The 27,116-nt window shown below is 37.2% G+C and overlaps 1 long non-coding RNA gene and 1 pseudogene across 1 annotated transcript in view; both read right to left on the reverse strand.

Moving 5' to 3' along the window:
• Positions 1-27,116, reverse strand: part of LOC121487200 — a 148,023-nt gene that overhangs the window by 92,631 nt on the left and 28,276 nt on the right. Inside the window, exon 2 of the long non-coding RNA XR_005986790.1 lies at positions 3,641-3,781. This is a non-coding gene — a long non-coding RNA (uncharacterized LOC121487200). The remainder of the gene's footprint in view (positions 1-3,640; positions 3,782-27,116) is intronic.
• Positions 9,121-9,245, reverse strand: LOC121488409 (annotated as a pseudogene).

A 27,116-nucleotide genomic window follows, 5' to 3' on the forward strand; every position in this document is an offset into this window, starting at 1 on the left:
GGTTGAACAAATACATTCTATGAAATACATTCTATCGACAATATATGAGAGAGAGTTCCAGTTACTAGACATCCTTGCTAATGCTTGATACTGTCAGTCTTTTTAAAAGACATTCTGGTAGGTTTGTAATGGTACCACAAAGTGGTCTTAGCTTGCATTTTCCTGATAGGTAATAATATTGAGCATTTTTAAAAAAGATTTTTAAAAATTTATTCATGAGAGACACAGAGAGAGGCAGAGACATAGCCAGAGGGAGAAGCAGAGTCCCTACGGGGAGCCTGATGCAGGACTTGATCCCAGGACCCTGGGATCGTGACCTGAGCCAAAGCAGATGCTCAACCACTGAGCCAACCAGGTGCCCCAATATTGAGCATTTTTAAACATACTTTTTGACCATCTAGAAATGAAGTAGCTGTTCAAGTTCTGTCCGTTTTAATGTTTTTTTCTTACTGATTTATAGCTCTTGATATATTTTATATCCAAAATATTTTTTAGCTACATGTGTTGAAATATAGTTTTCTAGTTTGGAGCCTGCTGTTTACCTCCCTAATGATTCATTTTAATGAACAGAAGTTATTTATTTTAATGAAATCCAATTTATCATTTTAAAAAATAGTTACTGCTTTATGTGTCCCACTAAGGAAATCTTTGCCTCATACAGAAGCAAAATCCTATGTTTTCTTCTAGAAATTTGGTTTATCTGTTATAGTTAAATTGATGGTCCATCTTGAATGAATTTCTATATATGATTTGAGGCTGGGAATATACATATTGTCCCCATTTTGATACTTTACTCTTCTAATACTATTTATTAAACATATTATTCTTCCCACACTAGATTATAATAGTGCCTTTGCTGTATATCATGTGGTAATATATACGAGTTTATTTCCAGAGTCTAACATTGCTCTATTTATCTAAGCTTTCACTAGTACCATATTCTCTTAATTTTTGTAGATTTGAAAGAAATCTTAAAATATGATAATGTAAATTCTCCAACTTTATCTTTCTTTAAAGTTGTCTTATTCTTGGTTCTTTGCATGTCCTTATAATTTTTAGAATCAAGTTGTCCATATTTTGTGATATTGTTCTTTTAGTGATTAATCTAGAAATTTTAAAATGTATTTCTTATAGCCCATAATCTTTTTGTGATGTCAACATAGAGTATTCATCAAAACCTGTCTTCTCTAACTAAACAAGATATCTACCTTCTCCCAAACACTGTGGCTTTGGAAATCTTTCTCCAACTTTCAGCATCCTAGAAGCTGTTCTCCAATAGGCCCCATGGAATCTTTCCTTGCACACATGTAGCTCAACACTCAGTTAAAGTCCCAGAATTTCCATGTATCTCTTGGGGGTTCCTTCTCTGTGATTCCTTTATTTCTGGCAAGGCCCTCTCTTAAATCCCAGCCACTTTAGCATTCCTGAACTCTCACTTTGGTTTCTTCAGCCCACCAAACTGCTACTCTTTGAAAAGTGTTAAAGAAAAGGTAGAAATCACCTCATGTAAGTCCCTTCTCTTAAAGTTTGTAGCACTGTGTTGATTTCGGTCCAATTTCTTAATATATATATATTTTATCAAGTTTTATAGTTGGATAGGTTCAATACCAGCTGCTTTATCATGGTCTGAACAGGAAGCCCTGATTTGGGTATTGAAGAGATTGCTTTGGCTTCTTTCTGGAGAAAAGATTGGGGGTGGTGGTACCAGAAAAGACTAGTGAGGTAAGTAAGGTAATTTTTGCAGTAATCCAGGTGAGAGATGATAGTGGCTTGTCCAGAGTGTTATCAGTGATGTGGTAAGAAGTGGTCAAATTTGGAATATATTTTGAAGGTAAAGATGGCAGGATTTTCTGATGGATCTGGTGAAGAATGTGAGAAAAATAATGGGGTCCATGGTGGCACAAAGGATTTTAGTCTATGGTACTGGAGAAAAAGGTTTTCATTTATTGAGATGGGAAGACTGCAAGCGTTGGAGGTTTGGGAGATACCTACTAGACAGGAAGAGTCAAATGGACAATTGTATATATGGCTCAGGAATTCAAGAGAGAGAGGAGGGACTAGTGAGACAGGAGATACAGATTATATTTAGTTATGAGACGAGATATAATCACCAAGGAAGCAAGCAGAGATATAAGATAAAACAAGTTCAAAGATTAAGTCTTGAAAAAACACATTAATAACTTAATTATAGCTTTATAAGCCTAATTTAATTTAGTAAAAATCATTTTATAGGCAGCCTAATGGGGAATGGTGGTAAATATTTAATGAGAGTTAATGGAGTATTTGAGACTCCATTAACTTTTATGTAAATTTAGGCATTACATGCTAATTGGGTGTTTGAACAAATTATTCACTGGTTCTAGGTCTCCATAGATGCATGAGAATACAATCAGAATATAGTTTTAATATATTTATAAAACTTGTTTTGTAGAACCTGTTTTGTGAATCACAGGGATATATACACACACATTAAAAAGAGTAAAAATCACTTATGTTTACTGATGCCAGTGGGGCATACAATATGACAGTAGGACTTAAGGGACTCCATGTAGTTCCCTTCAGACCAATTTTTATAAAGAGCTGCTATACAGGTCAAATGCACAATATGGTCTTTCTGAATATCAAGACATTTTATCTTTTGGAAGGGCATTTTATGGCTCAGTTGAACTACATTTTTAAAAATAATACATAGAATGAGAAGTGCTATTTTAATAATTTGAAAAGCTGAGTTTTTGTCTTTTAATTTATGAAATCAATCCAGTTCCCTGCATATTTCAGAGTGTAACTCCTTCCATTCTTTGTTCTGTCTTTTATCTCTGTTTCTTAAGAGACAATAATCTAAAACCATAGACAAAAGCCTGATACAGCCCATAATAAAAATGGCTTGAGTTTTTCCTCAGATATATTATCCAATTTTTCTCTAATGATAATGGGATGGATTTCAGATCAAACACTTTAACTGGGCAAATGAAGTAAAAATTTTTAGTGACCGCCTTACGTTCTATATTATCGTAGCCCAATTATTAGAGGTGGTCTGATAAAGGGGAGAAGGTGAACACAGCAGAGATAATAAGAGCTTGTAGGAAAAACCTGGTGTAATAGTGAAGTGTTTTCACAACTGTAAATTACACTGAAAATTGCTTATCAATCAAAATGTGAGAGCAACACCAAAAATATTAATCAAGTAGGAAGTGGTCATCTTAATGGTGAAACAAAGCCAAGAGAAATTAGGAAGCTTAATGTTACAGTAACTGTGGTTTTATAAGAGAATGTTCATACTCCTAAAAATACACCCTGAAATATATAGAGGTAAAGTGGCTTGATGTAGGACTCTCAAATGGTTCAAAAATTAATTTTATATATTTGTGTAAATATATATAAATACAGACAGAGAGGGAGAAAGAATAAGGAAGTGAGAGAGAGAAGTCTATAATTGATAAATGGGAGTAATATATTAACAATAGGTGACATTCTTACAGCTTTTCTAAATGTTTGAAATTATTTCCACATCCAAAGGTACAAAAATGGATACACACATGAACGCATAAATACAAGCACATACACACAAAGGGAAGTTAATCGTAACATTGCTACCTAAGCCATACTGCTTCATTATCATTCTTCCTTATGCTTAAATTACCTCAAGAATGTCTTTGGTATTTTTCAAATGACCAAGCTTCTCATGCTTCATCTCAGGCATTAAAGGATATTAGTCTTCCTTTGTCAGTCCGTGTTCTTTTCTCTGAAAGGCACAACTCCCATGACTTCAGAGAGGATGGATCTGGAAGACAGAGGCCACAGAACACAGCTGCTCAATGTGCTACTTGTCAAAGCTTTGATGGGGACTGGGCCCTTATGCATTCACACCTCCAAACTCTTAGGTCTGACTGAATTTTCCTTAGTCTGGTCCAGGTATCTCTGCTAATGGTCTAGCGGGTGAAAGTGGCTCTCTGCCTCCTGTATTGAAGTGATAGCTTTGAATGCTATGTGAGGAGTCCTCTTTCTGTGTTTTCTAGCAGGAGAAAATTTGTGCCAGATTTTAAGTTCTAAGGTTTATTTCCCAGTACATAGATGTTCAAATTATATTTGTTAATTTTTTTAAAAAATATTTTATTTATTTATTTATTCATGAGAGACATATACAGAGAGAAGCAGAGACACAGGCAGAGGGAGAAGCAGGCTCTATGCAGGGAGCCCGATGTGGGACTCAATTTGGAACTCTAGGATCACACCCTGGGCTAAGCCACTGAGCCACTCAGGCATCCCCATATTTGTTAATTGACTCTAAATTTGCTTTGAAAGAGCTGTAGAACTATAAAAATATTTACATAAGGTGTAATCCATCTGAAAATCAAACAATTCAATGCAATAAAGCAAGCAATGCTACTAAAGCAGAGTGGAAGTCAAAGGGGGATCAGCCAGCTGGCAGACAGCAGGATCTCTCAAACGTAAATGTGTATACAGTTCCCTTGGTTTTCTTGATAAAACACAGCTTCTCATTGGTAGTCTGAGTGCAGCTTGAGCTTTTGCATTTCTAAACAGCTCCTAGAAGATGCTGGTCCATGGACTGCACTGAATAGTGAAGTGCTATGAGGGCACAGAAAGAGGAAGGGCTCATGGTGGCCTGGAAGGCTTCATGAAGAGGAAGGTTCTAGATGGCTGTGGAAGGAGCAGAATTTAAGTAGATGAGGAGGGGATCCCTGGGTGGCTCAGCAGAGCATTTCAGGTGCAAAGATTTTCTTAACAAAGGCACAAGAGTGGGAATGAACTTAATTTGCTAGGAGAGCTCCTAGCCTGAATTTGGCTGCAAGAGAGAGTTTATGTAGTGGAGAGGAGGAAGTAAGTTTAGATTGGAAGTTTTGAATATTGGGCTAAAAATCATTGGCTTTATATTATAGGCAGCAGACAAGATGTTAGGGAAGAAGAGGGTGTGAGCATCCACATGATCCTCTTGAACAAAGAGGATGAACAAAGGCAGAACATGATTAGCTGTGTGCCACAAAGGTGGGTTAAAGGGAGCTTATAGGCACTCTACTGCAGAGCATCTGAGATAAGCTGAACTGTATCCTCTAAAAATTTCATGTGTTGAAGCCTTAAACCCCAGTACTTCAAAGTGGGATTCAAGAAATGATTGAGTTAAAATGGGGTTAATAGGGTGGGCCCTAACATAATACAACTGGTGTCCTTCTAAGAAAAGGAAATTTGAACATAGTTATATAGGAAAGAGAATGTGAAGATACAGAAAAAAAGACATCTATAAGCCAAGGAGAGAGGCCTAGAAGAAAAGGTACCTTGATCTTGGACTTCTAGCCACTAGAATAGTGAGAAAATAAGTTTCAGCTATTCAAGCCACTCAGTCTCTGCTTTGTTATGGCAACCCTAGCAAACTAATATAGCACCATTTTCTCTTCCTTCCTTTCCTTAATCAATCAACTAAATGTATGGCCCATCTGCCATACACAAAATACTGTTATGGGCACAGAGGGAAATAGAGAAAAGTACAGGATAAACAGAAACATAAGGCATAGATTTGCTCTCAAGAAGGTGCCATTCCTAGAGGACTTCTGGGGAAGACGGCAGAGTAGGAAGACCCTAAGCTCACCTTGTCCCATGGATACAACCAGATGACACTTACATCAGTGTTTACAACCCAGAAAACAACCTGAAGATTGGCAGGATAAACTCCACAACTGAATATAAAGAGGCCACAAAGAGGACAGGAGGGCAGAGAAGTGGTTGCAAACTAAATGAACTTGAGGGACTGTCTACAGGAGGGAGGGACACAATGGGAACAGAGAGGGAGAGCAACAAACGCCCACACTGGGGATCCCACACAGGGAAGATGAATTCCTGTAATAGTTGGCTTTGAAAACCAAAGGGGTTGAATTTCATGAGTTCTTACAACTAGTGGGATTTAAAACCTGGAATTGTAAAGAAATCAGTGGCTCAGCTCTGGGAAAGCTGGTAGGCTAGAGGAATCGGAGTTTCTGTCCCTAAAGAGAAAACACAACAGCCTGTGGAGATACAGCCATAGAAGCAACAGTCTGAAAAGTGCCTGTGGCATATGGGAAGAAGAGTTATTTACTAATATCAGAGCATGTCCCAGAAGGACAGAAATCCCTGGGGAACTCCTCTGGGAGCAAAGGAACTGGCAGGTGCCATTTCCCTGCCCCGCAGCCCAGGATAAACACACGGACACCTCCAGGACTTGCTATCTAACTAGTGAGCATTGCTGCCCTATACCCCCATGTTGTGCTTTTGCCAATCTACCTCTCCAGACAGCTTGCCTCAGTCCAGGTGCTGCAGGGCCCTCCCATAGAGGAAAGGAGACAGGCAAAGCTTGCTAACATTGTTGCACCTGCCTCACTCTTGTGCTTGGGTGGATCTGCCCTCTTCAGAACTGTCTTGGCCAGAACCCATACAAGGCAGTGTCACAGGCCTGGCAGTGTGCAAGCAACCCCTATAGTGGCCAGCACCTGGAGAGTGGGAAAGATAAACACAAACACAAGTCCGATGGAGGCCCCAGGAGTGGGCTGGAGGCAGACAACTGGTCTGACTGCAGGCCCTGCCTACCACTGAAAGCTTTTCAGGGGACAATACAGTGAAAGTGCCCTGCAGTTTGGTGCTACTACATCTCTGGCAAATTCCTGGTCTGACTCAATTCAAGTCCAAGGTGTCCTCAGTCTGTCTCACCAACACTGTAAGGATCAAACACTGCCCACAGCAGGCAAAGAGAGCCACTGGAGATGGCTGGACTGAAGGAAAAGGCAGCCAGATACAACAGCAGGGTGTAGGCATCACAGATAGGAGATACCCCCAAAGTGCCAGGTTCTAGTGAACAGGGGACTGCACAGCAGGGTACTATAGGATCTCTTCTGGGGAAGCGCATTATTTTCAAGTGCGGGAGATATAGCTGTCCTTCCTAACACAGAGAAACAGAAACAAAGAGTTAGACAGACTGAAAAGACAGAAAAATATGTCACAAATGAAAGAACAGGACAATATCACAGCAAGAGACCTAAGTGAAATGGTGATAAGTAGTATGCCTGATAGAGAATTTAAAGTAATGGTCATAAAAATACTCACTGGACTTGAGAAAAGAATGGAAGACATCAGTTAGACCCTTAGCAATGAGATTTAAAAAAACTAATCAAAGATGAAGAACACAATAAATGAAATTTAAAATACACTAAGTGGTAGTAGACTAGACAAAGCAAAAGGAATCAATGGCCTGGAGGACAGTAATGGAAAGCAATCAAACTGATCAGGTGTGAGAAAAAAATATGCAAACTGAGAATAGACTTAGGAAGTCAGCAACACTAGATCCCAAAAGGAGAAAAGAAAGAAAAGAGGGGATCCCTGGGTGGCTCAGCAGTTTAGCACCTGTCTTTGGCCCAGGGCACGGTCCTGGAGTCCCAGATTGAGTTCCGCCTCAGGCTCCCTTCATGGAGCCTGCTCCTCCCTCTGCCTGTGTCTCTGCCTCTCTCTCTGCGAATCCCAGATTGAGTCCCGCGACAGGCTCTCTTCATGGAGCCTGCTTCTCCCTCTGCCTGTGTCTCTGCCTCTCTCTCTGCGTCTATCATGAATAAATAAATAAAATATTTAGAAATAAAAAAGAAAGAAAAGAGAACAGAATTTTTAAAAATATTTTTTTTAAAATTTATTTGACAGAGTGAGAGAGAGTGCACAAGCAGGGGGAGCAGTAGGCAGAGAGAGAGGGAGAAGCAGGCCCCTCCCCCAGTAGGGAACAGAGCGCGGGGCCCAATCTTAGGACCTTGAGATCATGAGCTGAACTGAAGGCAGACACTTAACTGACTGAGCCACCCAGGTGCCCCAGGAGCAGAAAGTTTATTTGAAGAAATAATAACTGCAAACTTCTTGAATTTAGGGAAGGAAACAGAAATCCAGATCCAGGAGGCAGAGATTCCCCCAACAAAATAAACCCAAGGAGGTCCACACCAAGACATAGTAATTAAGATGGCAAAAAGTAAGGACAAACATTATATGTTCTCATTCATTTGGGTAATATAAATAATAGTGAAAGGGAATAGAAGGGAAGGGAGAAGAAATGGGTAGGAAATATCAGAAAGGGAGACAGAACATAAAGACTCCTAACTCTGGGAAATGAACTAGGAGTGGTGGAAGGGGAGGAGGGCAGGGCGGGGGGTGGTGTGAATGGGTGACGGGCACTTGACGGGATGAGCACTGGGTGTTATTCTGTATGTTGGCAAATTGAACACCAATAAAAAATAAATTTATTATTAAAAAAATAAAAATAAAATGAAAGTGAAAAAAATAAAAAGATGGCAAAAAGTAGTAATAAAGAGATAATTTTAAAAGCAGAGAGAGAGAGAGAGAGAGAGAGAGAGAGAGAGAGAGAGAAAACAGTTACATACAAGGGAACCCCTTAAGGCCATCAGATGATTTTTCAGCAGAAACTGCAGGCCAGAAGGGAGTGTCATGATATATTCAAGTGCTAAAAGGAAAAAAAAATCTGCATCCAAGAATATTCTAACCAGCAAGACTATTATTATTCAGAATAGAAGGAGAGGTAAAAGGATGCCTGGGTGGCTCAGCAGTTGAGTGTCTGCCTTTGGCTCAGGGCCTGATCCTAGGATCTAGGATCGAGGCCCACCGCAGGCTCCTCACAGGGAGCCTGCTTCTCCCTCCTCCTATGTCTCTGTCTCTTTGTCTCTGTGCCTCTCATGAATAAAGAAATAAATCTTTTTTAAAAAAATAAAGTAAAATAAAGGAGAGGTAAAGAGTTTCCTAAATAAAAATTAAGGGAATTCAAAACCATTAAATTCTCTAAGAAATGTTAAAGGGAACTCTCTGAGTAGAAAGAAAAACTATGCAATAGTAAGGAAAGTAGGAAGCACAAAAGCAGTAAAAATAAATTTATCTGTAAAAACCAGTCAAGGGACTCACAAAACAAATGGGTGTGAAGTAAGACACCATATACCTAAAATGTGGGGAGGAGAGGAGTAAACAATGGGTTCTATCTTAAGCAACCATCAGCTTAATACAAGACTGCTATATATAGAAGATATTATATACAAACCAAATGGTAAACACAAATCAAAAATGAGTAAAAGATATGCAAAAAATAGAGAGAAAGGAATCTAAATATATCACTAAAGAAAGCCAGCAAACCACGAAAGAGAGCAATGGAAGAAAGTTTTTAATTAGCAATAATTGTGCCTTGGATAAACCTCATTGGCTAGAATACTGCCATGCACAAAGCTGGCAATGGAAGAAAGGAATGGAGAAAAACTACAAAAACAACCATAAAACAAGTAACAAAATGGCAGTAAATACACATCAATAATTATTGTGTAGTGCCTGGTTGGCCCAGTCAATAGATCATCCAACTCTAGATCTTGGAGTCATGAGTTTAAGCCCCACTTTGGGTGTAGAGATTACTTAAACAAAACAAAACAAACCCCCAAGGAACTGGGAGGCAAGGTCATGTCCTAAAAACAAGAAAAAATTACTTTAAATATAAATGGACTAAACACTCCACTCAAAAGGCACAGGATGACAGAGTAGATTAAAAAAAACAAGACTCATATATAGGTTGCCTATAAGAGACTCATTTTAGACCTAAAGACACATGCAGATTGAAAGTGAGGGTTAGAGAAGCATTTTTCATGCGAATGGACATCAAATGAAAGCCAGAGTAGCAATACGTATACTGAACAAGATAGACTTTAAAAGTAAGACTGTAGGGATGCCTGGGTGGCTCAGAAGTTGAGCGTCTGCCTTTGGCTCAGGTGGTGATCCTGGAGTTCCAGGATCAAGTCCCACGTTGGGCTCCCTGCATGGAGCCTGCTTCTCCCTCTGCCTATATCTCTGCCTCTCTCTACTCTGTGTCTCTCATGAATAAATAAATAAAATCTTAAAAAAGAAAACTAAGACTGTAACAAGAGACAGAGAAGGACACTGTATAATAATAAAGGGGGCAATCCAACAAGAAGATATACCAATTATAAATATTCATGCACCCAACATGGGAGTACCCAAATTAGCAAACATAAATACTCTTGTATTCAAGAGTAATACAATAATAGTAGGGGATTTTAACACCCTACTTACATCAATGGACAGATCATCCAAAAAAGAGAATCAACAAGGAAAACAGTGGCCTTGAATGGTTCATTGGACTAGATGGACCTAACCAATATATTTAGAATATTCCATCTTAAAACAGCAGAATACACATTCTTTTCAAATGCACAGGGAACATTTTCCAGGATAGATCACATGTTAGGCCACAAAGAAGTCTCAACAAGTTCAGAAAGACTGAGGTCATAGTATGCATCTTTTCCAACTACAACACTATGAAACTAGAAATCAACTACAAGAAAAAATTGGGAAAGACCACAAATACATAAGGTTAAATAACATGCTACTAAACAATGAATGGGTCAATTAAAATCAAAGAGGAAATAAAAACACATGGAAACAAATAAAATTGAAAACACGGTGGTCTAAAATCTTTGGGATGCAGCAAAATCTGTTCTAAGAGAAGTTTATAGCAATACAAGCCTACCTCAAGAAGGAAGAAAAATCTCAAATAAACAACCTAACCTTACACGTAAAGGAGTTTAAAAAAAACCAAAACCCAAAACACATGGAAAGAGAGAACTAATAAACATTAGAGCAGAAAAAAATGAATAAAAACTTAAAAGCAATAGAACAGATCAAAGAAATCAAGAGTTGTTTCCCTTAAAGATCAACAAAACTGATAAATTTTAGCCAGACTCATAAAAAAAGAAGACTCGAGTATACAAACTTAAAAGTGAAAAGAGGAGAAATAATAACCAACACCACAGAAATACAAAGAATTATAAGAGAATGCTATGGAAAAATTATATGCTGACAAATTGGACAACTGGAAGAAATCCATAAACTCCTAGAAATGTATAACCTCCCAAAACTGAATCAGGAAGAAATAGAAAATTTGAACAGACCCATTACCAGCAATGAAATTGAATAAAAAATCTCCAAACAACCAAAAGTCCAAGGCCAGATGGCTTCACAGGCAAAATCTACTAAATATTTAAAGAAGAGTTAATACCTATTGTCTCAAACTATTCCAAAAAGTAGAAGAGAAAGAAAAGCTTCCAAATTTATTCTGTGAGGCCAATTTTATCCTGATATTAAAACTAGATAAAGATACCACAAAAAAGAGAATAGGCCAATATCCCTAATGGACAGAGATGCAAAAAATCCTAAACAAAATATTAGCAAACTGAATCCAATACATTAAAAAATAATTCACCACAATTAAGTGGGATTTATTCCTGGGATGCAAGAGTGCTTCAATATTTACAAATTAATCAACATGATATCTCAAGATAGAAGAGGAAAGAAAAAAATCATATGATCACTCAATACATGCAGGAAAACATTTGACAAAGTACTACATCCATTCATGATAAAAACTCTCAACAAGGTAGGTTTAGAGGAAACATACTTCAAAATAATAAAGACCATATGTGAAAAATGAATAATATCACACTCAATGGTGAAAAAGAGCTTTTCCTCTAAGATCAAGAACAAGACAAGGACGTCCACTCTCACTACTATTATTCACCATATTATTAGAAGTCCCAGCTATAGCAATCAGAAAAGAAAAAGAAATAAAAGACATCCAAATTGGTAAGAAGAAGTAAAACTGTCACTAAAGACTCTGCCAAGAAACTGCTAGAACTAATAAATGAATTTAGTAAGATTGCAGGACACATAATCAATATACAGAAATCCATTGCATTTCTATACAGTAATAAGAAGCAGCACAAAGAGAAATTAAGAAAATAACCCCATTTACAATTGCACCAAAAATAATAAAATACCTAGGGATGAACTTAAGCTTGGCTGAATAACATAAAACACTGAAAGAAATTGAAGATGACACAAATGGAAAGTTATTCCATGCTCATGTATTGGAAGAATAAATATTAAAATGTCCATACCTCCCAAGGAATCTACAGATTTAATGCAATCCCCATCAAAATACCAATAGCATTTTTCAAAGAAATAGAACAAATAACCCTAAAATTTGAAAGGAACCACAAAAAAACCTTAAATAGACAAAGCAATCTTGAAAAAGAACAAAACTGGATGCGTTACAATTCCAGATTTCAAGATCTACTACAAAGCTGTAGTAATCAAAACAGCGCTGTACTGGCATAAAAACAGATACACAGATCACTGGAACAGAATAGAAAGCCCAAAAGCAAACCCATAGTTACATTGTCAATTAATCTTTGACAAAGTAGATAAGAATAGGCAATGAGAAAAAGAACATCTCTTCAGCAAATGGTGTTGGGAAAACTGTATAGCTACATGTAAAAGAATGGAACTGGACCACTTCCTCACATTATACACAATAGTAAGCTCAAAATGGATCACAGACCTAAATGTGAGACCGGACACCATAAAAATCCTAGAAGAAAGCACAGGCAGTAATATCTCTAACATCAACTGTAGCATCATTTTCTAGATACGTCTTCTGAGGCAAGGGAAACAAAAGCAAAAATAAACTAGTGAGAATACATTAAAATAAAAAGATTCTGTACAGCAAAGGAAACATTAAAAAAAAAACTAAAAGGGAACCTGCTGAAAGAGAGAAATTTACAAATGACATAACTGATAAAGGGTTAGTATCCTAAATAAATAAAGAACTTATATAACTCAACACACAAAAAGCCAAATGATCCAACTGAAAAATGGCCAGAAGATATGAATAGACATTTCTCCAAAAAAGACATCCAGATGGCCAGCAGATGCATGAAAAGATGCTCATCACTCCTCATCAGGGAAATGAAAATCAAAACCATGAGATATCACCTTACATCTATTATAATGGCAAAAATAAAAGAAATAAATGTTTGTGAGGATGTGGAGAAATCAAAATAAAAAACAAGTGTTGGTGAGGATGTGGAAAAAAAGGAACCCTTGTGTACTGTTGGTGGGAATGTAAACTGGTGCAGTCACTGGGGTAGACAAAATGAAAGTTCCTCAAAAAATTAAAAAATAGAGTTACCATATGATCCAGTAATTCCTACTACTGGATATTTACCCAAAGAATACAAAACACTAAATTAAAAGGATATATGCACCCCTTGTTTTTTGCAGAATTATTTATAGCAGCCAAATTATGGAAGCAGCCCAAGTGTCCATGTATTGATGAATGGATAAAGAAATGAGGTGTATATATATATTTTTTTTTTTAAAATTTTTTATTTATTTATGATAGTCACAGAGAGATAGAGAGAGAGGCAGAGACACAGGCAGAGACACAGGCAGAGGGAGAAGCAGGCTCCATGCACCGGGAGCCCGACGTGGGACTCGATCCCAGGTCTCCAGGATCGCGCCCTGGGCCAAAGGCAGGCGCCAAACCGCTGCGCCACCCAGGGATCCCAGAAATGAGGTGTATATATAATGGAATTATCCAGTTACAAAAAAGAATGAAATCTTGCCAATTGCAACAACATGGATAGAGCTAGAGAGTACAATGCTAAGTGAAATAAGTTAGTCAAAGACAAATACCATATGAATTTACTCACATTTAGAATTTAAGAAACAAATAAGAAAACAGAGAGTCAGAAACCAATCAAGGAACAGACTTAATTATAGAGAACAAAAAGATGGTTACAGGGGGAGGTGGGTGGAGGGAAGGGTGAAATAGGTGAGGGGAATTAAGAGTACACTTATTATGATGAGCACTGAGTCATGTGTAGAATTGTTGAATCACTGTATTGTACACTCAGAACTAATATAACATCTTACGTTAGCTATACTGGAATTAAAAGGAAAAATTTAATAAAATAGAAAAAAAAAAGAAAAGAAAAAATACATTTGCAAAAGAGAGAGAGAGAGAGAGAGAAAGAAAGAAACCAGGATACAGATGCATTTCAATTTATAGGAAAAATGAAAATATAGAACCAGTAAGTTCCTCCAGCACTGAAATTATAGTTCTTCAGACACACTGCCATCATAGGGAAGTATGGAGGTAGACCGGGCAAATTTAAAGCAGCCTAAATAATTAAATAATATAGCCAGGTTCAAGAACAACAACAACAAGGTGCCATTTCAGTGAGTCACACATATATTTTAATATGAATATCTTTTTAATGCTAATAGTATATACTCATATTTGCTCATTTTATTCATCTACCACTTCAACAAATGTTTAATGAGTACCAATTTAAATGCCCAGCACTATTCTAGAATTATATATATATATATATATATGTATATGTACACACATCCCTCCAGAATATAGGCCCCTTTTATGTGTGTGTGTATATATATATATTCACACATCCATATACAAATATATGTGTATATGCACATACACATATATAATATTATAGACATTTTATATATACATTATATATAACATACATAATTTATCACGTGGTTACAAGTGCTATGGGGAAAAAGTAGCTTTGGGATATAGAGGGAGACAGGGTGAAATAGGTATGATTTTAGGCTGGATGGTCAGCAAAGACCTCTTTAATAATGTGGCATTTGATCAGAGACCTGTGGATTTATGGGAAAATCAAGCATATATTATGTTCCAACTTCTGTGTAGGATCAGAGCACCCAAGGAAGAACCCACAGTCTATGGGAAAGTAGACATTTAGACTGAGAATTCCAATATAATTAGATAAGCATTATATCAGGCCATACATAATTAAGTCCCAGATATTCACAGCTAATACTCAATAAATATTTGCTAAATGAATGAATGAATGTATGAATGAATGAATGAATGAATAAATAAATAAATAAATAAGGGGAACAGTGAATAAAATAGGAGTGCAGAGGAAGGAAGGAAATACTTTTGAGTAGGATAATAGTTTTCAACCTGAGTTCTGCCCACCCTGTGAGTTCCAAGAGTCTGGTTTATGGGCAACTGTGAGGTGATGGGGAAAAGTGAAGCTAGGTCAAGTGGGGCTCTGAGCTCTCTATCTGCATTTCAACAGATGCTTACCCGCTTTGCCTACTGGGTGCCCTTGGAAGATTATGTCTATGCAAAGAGAACTGCAACTTGTAAACATTTGAAAAGCCCTGGTCTGGCAAATCAGTACATGCTTTCTCAGAGCACTGAAAGAGGATAGAGTTTGAAAAATCAGCATTCTGGTGTTCCAATGCAAAGTGGGAGTTCACCCACATGACTTACCATTTAACCAAAGCAGAACCTAAAAAGAGCAAGGTTTTGGGAAGGTTGAGAGCAGAAAAGAGTTAAACTGCACATTGTTTACTTGTCTAAAACCTCATAAACCCAACAAATCCTGACTACGATTTAGGGGTTAGAAGAGCCTAGGTGAGCTTAAAGTTACTTGCTTTCCTGCCATAAGCCATCAAGACTTCTATTAGGGTTGCAGGGAATGTAAATTATTGAAGGCCTGTAAACATTCCTTCCATAACTTTTCACTTTATTTTATTTTTTATAGTTAACTGATCTTTTAAATTAAAATGAATTTTTTTTATTTGGAAATTTAGTTTTTATTGCAAATTTCTGGTAAAGGAAAGAGCATGTAGGCTGATCCTCATTTACACTTTGGTATCAAGAGAACTCTGTAGCTCAGTGGCCTACAACTTCAGCAGCCTTTGAATCACCCAGGGAGGCCTTTGATACCTAGAGTTGTTTGTATCCCACCTCCTAGAAGTTCTGGCTTAATTGGTCTAGGATGCAGCCCAGGCATCAGTAGCTTTTGGAACTCCCCAGGTGATTCCAACATGTTGATACACTGGATCCTATAAAAATTTTATGGACAAAATAGAAGGCATGACAATACATCTGAATTATGATGTAAAAATGCGATCCTATGTCATTAAAAAATAATTTATTTATTTATTTTAGAGAGACTGCATAAGTAGGGAGAAGTAGAAGAGGGAGAAGTAGACTCTGCTAAGCAGTGAGCTCCATGTGGAACTTGATCCTAGGACTCTGAGATCATGACCTGAGTCAAAGGCAGATGCTTAACCAACTAAGCCACCCAGGCACCCCAGGATCCTATGTCATTTTTAAATGCTCTTAACACTTTATCTCTGTTGAGACATTAATAATTCGGTATTATTAATGGGATGGAAATTCATACTTTTGTATGGACAGAGAATCTAATGTAATTTAAATTCTGGTGTAGTTAATATACTGTACTGTACTGGTTTTAGGTGTACAATATAGTGATCCAACAGTTCCATACTCAATGCTCATCAAGTGTGTTCCTAATCCCCTTCACCTGTTTCACCCATCCACTCAACTCACCTCCCCTCTGGTAACCATCTGTTTGTTCTCTATAGTTAAGAGTATGTTCCTTGGTTTGTCTCTTTTTTCCCCTTTGCTAATTTGTTTTGTTTCTTAAATTCCACATATGAGTGAAATCATATGGCATTTGTCTTTCTCTCATTGGTTCATTTGGCTTAGCATTATACTCTCTAGGTCCATTCATATTGTTGCAAATGGCAAGATTTCATTCCTTTTTATAGTTGAATAATATTCCATTGTGTATATGTATACCACGTCTTTATCCATTCATCAATCCATGGATGCTTGGGCTGCTTTCACAGCTTGGCTACAGTAAATAATGCTTCAATAAACACAGGGGTGTATATATCCTTTTGAATTAGTGTTTTTGTATTCTTTGGGTAAATACCCAGTAGTATGATTACAGGATGATAGGGTAGTTCTATTTTTTAATTTTTTGAGGAACCCCCATATTGTCTTCCACAGTGGCTGTACCAGTTTGCATTCCCACCAACAGTGCACAACGGTTCCTTTTTCTCCACATCCTTGTCAACACTTGTTTTTTCTTGAGTTTTAATTTAGCCGAAAATAAACACATAGAACAATGGAACAAAATAGAAAGCCCAGAAGTAAAGCCAGAATTATATGGTCAATTAATCTTGGACAATGGAGGCAAGAATATGCAATGGGAAAATGACAGTCTCTTCAACAAATAGTGCTAGGAAAACTGGACAGCTATATGCAACAGAATGAAACTGGACCACTTTCTTAGACCTTACATAAAAATAAATTCAAAATGGATTAAGGACCTAAATGTGAGATCTGAAACCATAAAAATCTTAGAAGAGAGTACAGGTGGTAATTTCTCTGACACGGGCTGTAGCAACATCTTTTTTAGACATAACTTTTCATTTTAAAGGAAAATGGCTTGTTTTGCAAAATAGGAAAAAGGGGCCAAAAGGGAAGTTAACTGTGGACAGTGTTAGTATGAGTTCTGAGAAACCTGGAATGAACCCATTATCCAAGCAATAACAACTTACATATCCCTTTAGTTTTACTTTATAGGTGCATTTTTAGATTCTGTCAAATATCCTTTTTATTATAGTGTCTGTAAGAGAGAAGATGCCACAAAACTCTTAACAGGTAGTCATTAACAAATCTGAAATCACTTGTGCTTATGTGATTGGTCTGTTTTTCAGATATATCAGTATCCAACCATATTTGGATCAAATCCTTTGGCTAAATGTGGATTTCTGGAAGTCAGAACAGAATATCTTTTGTCTGCCTATCTTCTCATTAAATAATAATAATAAAAAACATAGGCAGGATGAACCTTAACCAACACTAATCAGCGACCTCATGGTTCCTGAGAGCACAAATCTATGTAACAGGAGGGAAATGTATTATGTCACTATGAACAGGATGGTGTCAATTACCCAGGATAGGACTCTGAGATATGTATGCTCCCTTAGGAGAAATACTGTTTAGTGATCAATTCAAATTCTTTACAGATGCAAAAAATTTTTCCTGAAAAGAGAACACACCACATACAAAGTACAGCTTGTGTTGACTTAGCAATATACTGCCCAAGACTAACGAATATTTGGCAAAACAACAACAACAACAAAACAAAACCACACACAACAACCAAAAAACATCTTTTGCTATCAATGAAATATGCACCTTCACTTTGCCTTGCAAGTTCTGGTCATTCTTACCTGAGTTGAGTGGCAGGATTTGCATGACATACATTCCTGGAACTGACATTCATTCCTAGACTCTTCTAACTCTGTTTTCTCTTTGTCCGCAAAAACTGAGATTTGACCACAGAATTCTAGGTAGCCATGGAAATGATGAGTAATTTAAAGTACACTATGAAATATACTAACTCCATGGACACTCCTGGCCAAAGATTAGGTTTATACACTGTTGCAGTGTGTTACAGTGGTCTTGCAATAGTGAGAAGAAAAATCAGAGAAAGTCAAAGGTGGACAGGTACATCTAACCCAGTTGGGGTGTCTTTTCATATAGATTATAGTTTTAGGATAAATTATTTTGAAGAAGCAACTCTGGCTAGAAGCAATTTCAGGTGGAGGAACATTTACTCACAAACAGGGTTTCAGAATCATGATGGTTAGGTTAATCTGATTGCAGTCATTTGTTTTACAGAGAATGGAATTGGAGGTATAGAAAGATTACACAAAATCATATAGTCTGATAGAGACCAGGGAAGAAGTAGAAACCAATGTCTCCATGACCAATGTTTCTGTGTGTTTTACTACAGTGCTCATTTAAAATCCTTTCTCTGTAGCTTTACTGAGGAATCCCCAAATAGATGTATTAAAAAATGCTATTTATTTTATGTGTAGGCCATGATGTATTATGTTTGCTTGATAGATAAGACTAGTGGTCATTCTTCCAGGACCATTGAAAGCCCAAGATAGTCTCTTTGTAATTTAGATTCATTGCTATGTTTGAGTCTTCTGTTTTAGAAACACATAGAAAAATAAAAATGCTTATTTGCAAGGGATATGTCCAAAAGTACCTATGCTATAGTTAGAGAATATCTTATCTTAACCAGGAAAACTTACAAGTGAGAATCTAGCATAGTCGTGCAGCTGTGTCTTTATCATTTAGTGTCTTTGCTCACGTAGTACAGAGCTCCTGAGAACTTTATCACCAACTTGCTATGTGACCTTGCTCAAATCAGAAGATACCTTTATGCTTTATTTCCTCCCATCTACAAAATTGAATACCAAGTGCAGTAATGGTATGGGGAAGTTTATATAGATTTGAGAATGACATAAACTGATCTATGTTTGTGACTACAATATGCATAATTTAGGATATAAATGATCTAATCCAACCATCTTTAAGACGGCCTTAAAAATTTAGAGCAGCTCTTCCACCTCTGTCCCTGAATGCTCCATCCATAGGCTACATTCCATTTATAGTTCCAATTCCTTTCATTTTTTCTTCTCTTGCTCACAGATTTTTACATCCTTGTTAAGGCAATGCATTGCAAAGGAATGGTCCTTCAAGAAGCTTTGTTTCAATAGACCCAATAATAAGCAGCCAAGTGTTCTTCATTTCTTTACCTCCTAGAGTTCTCCTATTTTAGGGAGACAAGCTGAATGCTGCCCTACAGGGTAAGGCAGAAAGAGCACCAGTGCCACCACCTGGAGGCAGGGAGAATGAGGCACCGCATAGAAAAGAGAAGTCCCTACATGTCCAAGGGTGAGCATGTTTGCCTGATTCTTTGCCCTTTTCCTTGTTGCAATATCTTTCTCTATTTTTCTTCACTTCTTTTTGCCGTTCCTACACACATTTGTTAATGCTTTCTCAGTTTCACCACCACACTATTTTAGGAAAAGGTCCAGGGAATAGTAAAGGCCCTACCTTAAATTGGGAGATGAGGGAAATCAGAATAAGATTACTTTCCCTTTGGAGAACTTATCCAACAGGCTTCTTGCTTGGATGCAGGTTTATGTATTCTCCTGAATATAGAGGAAATGCCTCCCTGTGAAGATCTTTATGCTACCTGAGGTTTAGTTAAGCCCTATCAAATCATTAGCTCTGAAATCAGGGGGATAGGGTCACAAATTTTCTTATTCTGCGCTGAAAGAAAGACAATCTAAAATTCAGTTCCTGTCTGCCTTGTAACATGAGTTACGTAATGATACAGGGTTCTATACTATATGATATGGTTCTATAGACTACTTTAACCAGGGATGTAGGGTAATTGACTACAAATGTTCATTAGAGTAAGAAATAGAGACAAAAGCCTTCCCAAGTGGACCTTCTTGACTTCCTTAGAGACTTTCCTTTAGTTTCTAGTTCTACTATAGAACTAGGAGTTGTGTAGTGTCCTCAGCTCCTCAGCACCAGATTAGAAGTAAAAAAGAAGAAACCAACCCAATTTTCTGAATCAAGATTAGTTTTTATTTTAGTAGTTTAGATAGTCGTTACTGATGCAGAATATTCATTTTTAGTAAGTTGTTTTGGGAATGCATGGATCCCAAGGGTGCCCTGGAGATAACTCAGCTATTGGTTGTGGCAGAGAGAGGGTGGGGCAGATTGGAGAGGAAGTCTTACCGTTAATTAGAGGAGCTTTACTTCTATGTGCTTTCTACATTGATATTCTGAGATATATTTATTTTGAAGAAAAATTTTCTAAAGATTTTAAAAGACAAAGTATAGACAATTATGCCTATTAAAATCAATCCTAAGAATGACTGAAATATCTACCAGAAGTTGTATGATTGGTCTAATGCTTCAGCTTTGACACCCAGTGGTGATCCATTTTCAGCATCAGACAATGTACATGACTCTTATATCCCCTAGATATTTTAAATGGTTTGTTGGGATATGTTTTTTGTTTTTATTTTTGCTCAGTTTTTTTTTTTTAATTTCTTGATTGTATTAAGGGTTAACTTCTGTTAGGCTTAAGGCATTTAGAAGGAATTTAGTTGTCTCTTTTGTGGAGAAATTATAGTAAAATCTGAGATTCAGTACTCTTCTTAATCCTCATAGTTCAAAGCTTAAAAATAAAAATAATAAACGAGCTCTGAATATTTTCATTTTGATTTAGGCTCTCTCTTCCGAACCCTTCACAATACCTACTACAATGTTGGGTACATAGTAGATGTTTAACAGATAATATTGGGTTGGGCTGAATTTTTTAGATTCTAAAATTGGGAAATACTGAACTCAAGATTTCAGAAATAGTACTACATAAACCAACAATGTCCACTTTCATATCATAAACCTGTTTAAAGCATTCCTGATTATGGAAATTCCCTCTCTCTTCTTTTCATTAGCTTCTCCCTCCCTCCTCCTTCCCTTTTCTTCTTTCCTTCTTTGCCTCTCTCCCTCTCCTTCTCTTTTCCCTTACTCCCTCATAACAAGGAAATCAATGAACTTTTGGAGAATAAATCAGTAAGGAAAGACTTGTTTTACAGTTTATGAAGCTGTATTATAAAGCCCTAGAACCTGTCAGTGTGTTATTGTCAGAAGAGATAAATAGATCAGAAGATCTATTTGAACAGAAGGCTTACAGAAGAGACCCATATAAAGAGACTTAACTCATGCAAAAGTTGGCATTGTAGAGCACTGAGGAAAGCACAGCCTTCACTATTGTTGCTGAGACAACTGAATGTTCATATGGAAAAGAGAGAAATTTGATCCTGTAACATATCATACAGAAAACCTAAATTAGGTGATAAGCAAAACAATAAACATTTTAGAAATAGTAAGAAGAGATTTCTTAAATAGGATGCAAAAAATACTAACCAGAAATGGAAAAACTGCTCATGGAAAATCTCATATATAACTAGTGAGAAGAAATTGATAAAAACAATTTGGAAAACTAGTATTATCTACTAGAGATGAAGATGCACACACATTATGATCCTAGGAGCAGAATTGCTGGGTTATAATGTATGTGTGTCTTCAACAGAAACAGATATATAGTTACATGAGGATGCATGAAAAAAACCCGGCCATTATTCATAGTATCCTTAATTTCGAATTGATAATGTTTTATTGCTTGATCTGGTTGGTAGTTACACACACCTCTATTTTATAATAACCCATTAAGCTGTATCTTTATGCTTTACACATATTTATGTATCTGTATCATTTCTTGCAAAGTCAAGAAATAAAACAAATCACTAAAAAAAAAATTGTTCCAGCATCCAGTTTATATTGGTTTTATAAAAGCACGAAGATAAAATACTTTGTCAAGGGATCCCTGGGTGGCGCAGCGGTTTGGCGCCTGCCTTTGGCCCAGGGCGCGATCCTGGAGACCCGGGATCGAATCCCACGTCGGGCTCCCGGTGCATGGAGCCTGCTTCTCCCTCTGCCTGTGTCTCTGCCTCTCTCTCTCTCTCTGTGTGACTATCATAAATAAATAAAAATTAAAAAAAAAATACTTTGTCAAGTATTTTGTTTAAGTCTAGATATATTACATATATACACATTATCCTGATCTTAGTAATTTGGCAAAAGTGGAAATATATTTCCTTAACATGTTACTCTTAATGAACCATAGAACAGATCCACTTGAGGCAGTACATTGTTAAAAATGGAAGTCAAAATGCTGCTTTGGTTAGCTAAAACACCTTGGTAAATCAATTGGTTGCTTTCCTCTTCTTTAAAAAGAGACTTTGATATAGATGATCACTCAGGCTTCTCTGGCTCTAAATGTTTTAAGATTTAGTAATTGCATGAATAAAGAAACTCTAAAATATCTTGAATTCCTGTTCTAAAAGGCTTCTGTGATAATGAATTAATAACCACCTGGTAAAATACAAAGGAACATTACAAGTCATGCATTCCAAATTATATTCAGGGATAACTGATTTAAAAAACTAGAAAACTTATGGCTAGAACATGTAAAATCTTTAAGCAAAGTTTGTTAAGCAGTGCCAGTGCATAGTTCATGCTGGTGTTAAAAGGTGGCTTACGGATCCAGAACAGCAGAGAACTAGTTTAAAAGTTATTCTATTTTTGCTCGAGATTCCTCAGTATAGTACATTCTACTTCTAGAAGACAAGTAATAAGTACTGAGGTTATCCGCCTACTGCTCAGGTCTTGATTCCTGGAAATATTATTATTGTTGTTGTTGTTATTATTGTCTTTATTATTATTATTGAGAGAGACAAAGAAAAAAGTGCTGGAGAAAGGGAAGAGGGGGAGAGAGAGAGAGAGAGACTCTTAAGCAGGCTACTTCCAGCACAGAGCCTGCCTGACTCGGAGCTTGATCTTACAATCTTGAGAACATGACCTGAGCTGAAATCAAGAGTCTGATGATTAACCAGTTGAGCCACCCAGGTGCCCCATCCTGAAAATATCATCAAATGATCATCATTCATTCAATCTACGAATGCCTATTTAATTCCTACTATATGTTCTACTGTGGAGAATTCAAAGATGGAGAAAATATTATCCTTGCCCTCAGGTTACTCATAATCTGCCTATTATTTTGAACAAATGTTACCCAATTTTGATTAACATAGAACTTGAAAAAAAAGCTGTTGACAAACACTGCTTTATTAATGGATGTAACAGGAAAATGATTATCAACTGAAAGTTGGTAGAATAGTTTGACCAATTCGAAAATAAAGGAGCAATAATTATTAGGCATAGTCTGCATTAGAAAGTGGTTCTAATAGTGTCAAAAAATTCTTATACTATAATATTATGTTAAAAAGGGTGAAGAAAACTTGAGTATGCAGCATGATATCAACTATAGAACAGAACAGAAGAAAAGCACGTTTCAATCTCAATAGTGGGGATGCTTGGGTGGCTCTGCATTTGAGCGCCTGCCTTCAGATGGCCCGGGGCGTGTTCCTGGAGTCACGGGATTGAGTCCCCACATCGGACCCCCTGTAGGTAGCCTGCTTCTCTCTCTGCCTATGTCTCTGCCCCTCTCTGTGTCTCTCATGAATAAATAAATAAAATATTAAAAAAATAAAACTCAATAGTGCTTATCTTGGATTAAATTTATTTATCCCAAAGGGATATATTTCCTTTATTTTTTTTTTAATTTTTATTTATTTATGATAGTCACAGAGAGAGAGAGAGAGAGAGAGAGAGAGAGGCACAGACACAGGCAGAGGGAGAAGCAGGCTCCATGCACCGGGAGCCCGATGTGGGATTCGATCCCAGGTCTCCAGCATCACGCCTTGGGCCAAAGGCAGGCGCCAAACCGCTGCGCCACCCAGGGATCCCTATATTTCCTTTATAATCAGAAAATAGCCAGGGGAATTTTAAAAAAAGAAAACCATATCTGGGGGCATCACAATGCCAGATTTCAGGTTGTACTACAAAGCTGTGGTCATCAAGACAGTGTGGTACTGGCACAAAAACAGACACATAGATCAATGGAACAGAATAGAGAACCCAGAAGCGGACCCTGAACTTTATGGTCAACTAATATTCGATAAAGGAGGAAAGACTATACATTGGAAGAAAGTCTCTTCAATAAATGGTGCTGGGAAAATTGGACATCCACGTGCAGAAGAATGAAACTAGACCACTCTCTTTCACCATACACAAAGATAAACTCAAAATGGATGAATGATCTAAATGTGAGACAAGATTCCATCAAAATCCTAGAGGAGAACACAGGCAACACCCTCTTTGAACTCAGCCACAGTAACTTCTTGCAAGATACATCCACGAAGGCAAGAGAAACAAAAGCAAAAATGAACTATTGGGACTTCATCAAGATAAGAAGCTTTTGCACAGCAAAGGATACAGTCAACAAAACTAAAAGACAACCTACAGAATGGGAGAAGATATTTGCAAATGACGTATCAGATAAAGGGCTAGTTTCCAAGATCTATAAAGAACTTATTAAACTCAACAGCAAAGAAACAATCCAATCATGAAATGGCAAAAGACATGAAGAGAAATCTCACAGAGGAAGACATAGACATGGCCAATAAGCACATGAGAAAATGCTCCGCATCACTTGCCATCAGGGAAATACAAATCAAAACCACAATGAGATCCCACCTCACACCAGTGAGAATGGTGAAAATTAACAAGGCAGGAAACCACAAATGTTGGAGAGGATGTGGAGAAAAGGGAACCCTCTTACACTGTTGGTGGGAATGTGAACTGGTGCAGCCACTCTGGAAAACTGTGTGGAGGTTCCTCAAAGAGTTAAAAATAGACCTGCCCTACGACCCAGCAATTGCAATGCTGGGATTTACCTCAAAGATACAGATGCAATGAAACACCGGGACACCTGCACCCCGATGTTTATAGCAGCAATGGCCACAATAGCCAAACCGTGGAAGGAGCTTTGGTGTCCATCGAAAGATGAATGGATAAAGAAGATGTGGTTTATGTGTACAATGGAATATTCCTCAGCCATTAGAAATGACAAATACCTACCATTTGCTTCAACGTGGATGGAACTGGAGGGTATTATGCTGAGTGAAATAAGTCAATCGGACAAACATTATATGTTCTCATTCATTTGGGGAATATAAATAATAGTGAGAGGGAATATAAGGGAAGGGAGAAGAAATGTGTGGGAAATATCAGAAAGGGAGACAACATAAAGACTTCTAACTCTGGGAAATGAACTAGGGGTGGTGGAAGGGGAGGAGGGTGGGGGGTGGGAGTGAATGGGTGACGGGCACTGAGGGGGGCACTTGATGGGATGAGCACTGGGTGTTATTATGTATGTTCGCAAATTGAACATCAATAAAAAATAAATTTATTATTAAAAAAAGAAAAATACATGCATTTATTTAAAAAACAGACTCAGAATAGTGTAAAACTTTTCAAAAAAAGAGAGTTAAAAAAAAAAAAACCAAATCTGTACTTCCTGGAATTAATCCTATTGAGCTAGAGCACTGAAAAACAGAAATACACAGCACTTAGAATTAAGAACCATACTAGAGTTTATTTTTTAAAAAATGCAGCAGAGAGATTGAAGTATCAGAGAATAGGAGGAAAGGAAATGCAACTCTATGATTGGGAAAGGATTTTGCAGAAAACAACTTGCCAATTTTTCCAGTAATAATATTATTGTTTGTCTGATAATTATACTGTGTCTGCCAATGGCATTGTTCTCCAGTGACAGTGAGAGATAAAAAGGAGACAGATACGTGACACGCAGTAATGTGGGGAAACATTTTCCCTTGCAACAGGAAGAATAGAGATCTTACCTCCCTGAGTCCTGAGAATCTTTACTCATGCCTCTGCAGAATAAGAGTTTTAATTCAATTTTTAATTTTATGGCTGTTTTGGTTAGTCTTATTTTATATATTCATTGAGGTTTAATTAATATACAATGACATACACAGTTTTTACATATTCAGTTTTATAAGGTTTGATGAATGTAATAAGATCTATATAGAACAAGAAAGTTCCCTTCTTCCATCTTTCCCATCAATGCCCCTGGCCCACTCCTAACCACTTTCTGATTGCTATCACCAAGGATTAGTTTTGCCTGCTTTTGAATTCCTTAAAAATGGATTCAGACAGTGGATACACAGTAGCAGAACTTTGAAACTCTTGCTCAAACAAGAATCCTGGATGTCATCAAATTGTTCCTACAAACAAGTGAGAACTCACTACAATAGCAACTAAAATTCGCTTAATGCTTTTTTATTTTTGCTCAGTTTTCCTACATGGGAACCTCTGAACCTCAAGGTACTCCTTTCAGCATGGTAGAAACTGACCATGAAATCAGAAGACTTAGGCTCCATTCCTATTAATTCTACAAATTATCTCAGTCTTATTTGCTTCATTTCTGTTCTCTTTAGTTTCTTACTCTCTAAAATGAATATAACTCCAATAGCTCCTATGTACGTAAATAGTGGGATTAAGTTTTCTTTCCAGGCTTCTTCCCCTCTATTATATGTGAGAGTGGTGGTAAGCATGTCTGGTCCAGGCACACTCTTGCACTGGCCCACAGTCAATCCCCACTGTCTACTTGCTGCTGGTCAACTACTGTACCTCATAACTGGCTTCTCCAGGATATTGCCACAACATTATGCAATTTCATCCCAAGTATAGACTCAGTACCCTTTAATTCCTCCAAAGAATTGCCAAGACAGGCTGAAATATTTATTTATTTATTTATTTATTTATTTATTTAAGATTTTATTATGTATTCATGAGAGACACACACACAGAGAGAGGCACAGATATAGGCAGAGGGAAAAGCAGGCTTCATGTAGGAAGCCTGACGTGGGACTCAATCCTGGGTCTCCAGGATCACTCCCTGAGCCCAAGGCGGCACTAAGGGCTGAAATATTTACCAGAACTTTCCTAAAGTCTTGGAAATAACAAAAGTTCAACACAGATTACCTAAGAATTGGGACAG

Source organism: Vulpes lagopus, chromosome 3, assembly GCF_018345385.1.
Source record: "Vulpes lagopus strain Blue_001 chromosome 3, ASM1834538v1, whole genome shotgun sequence".
Taxonomy (NCBI): Eukaryota; Metazoa; Chordata; class Mammalia; order Carnivora; family Canidae; genus Vulpes; species Vulpes lagopus.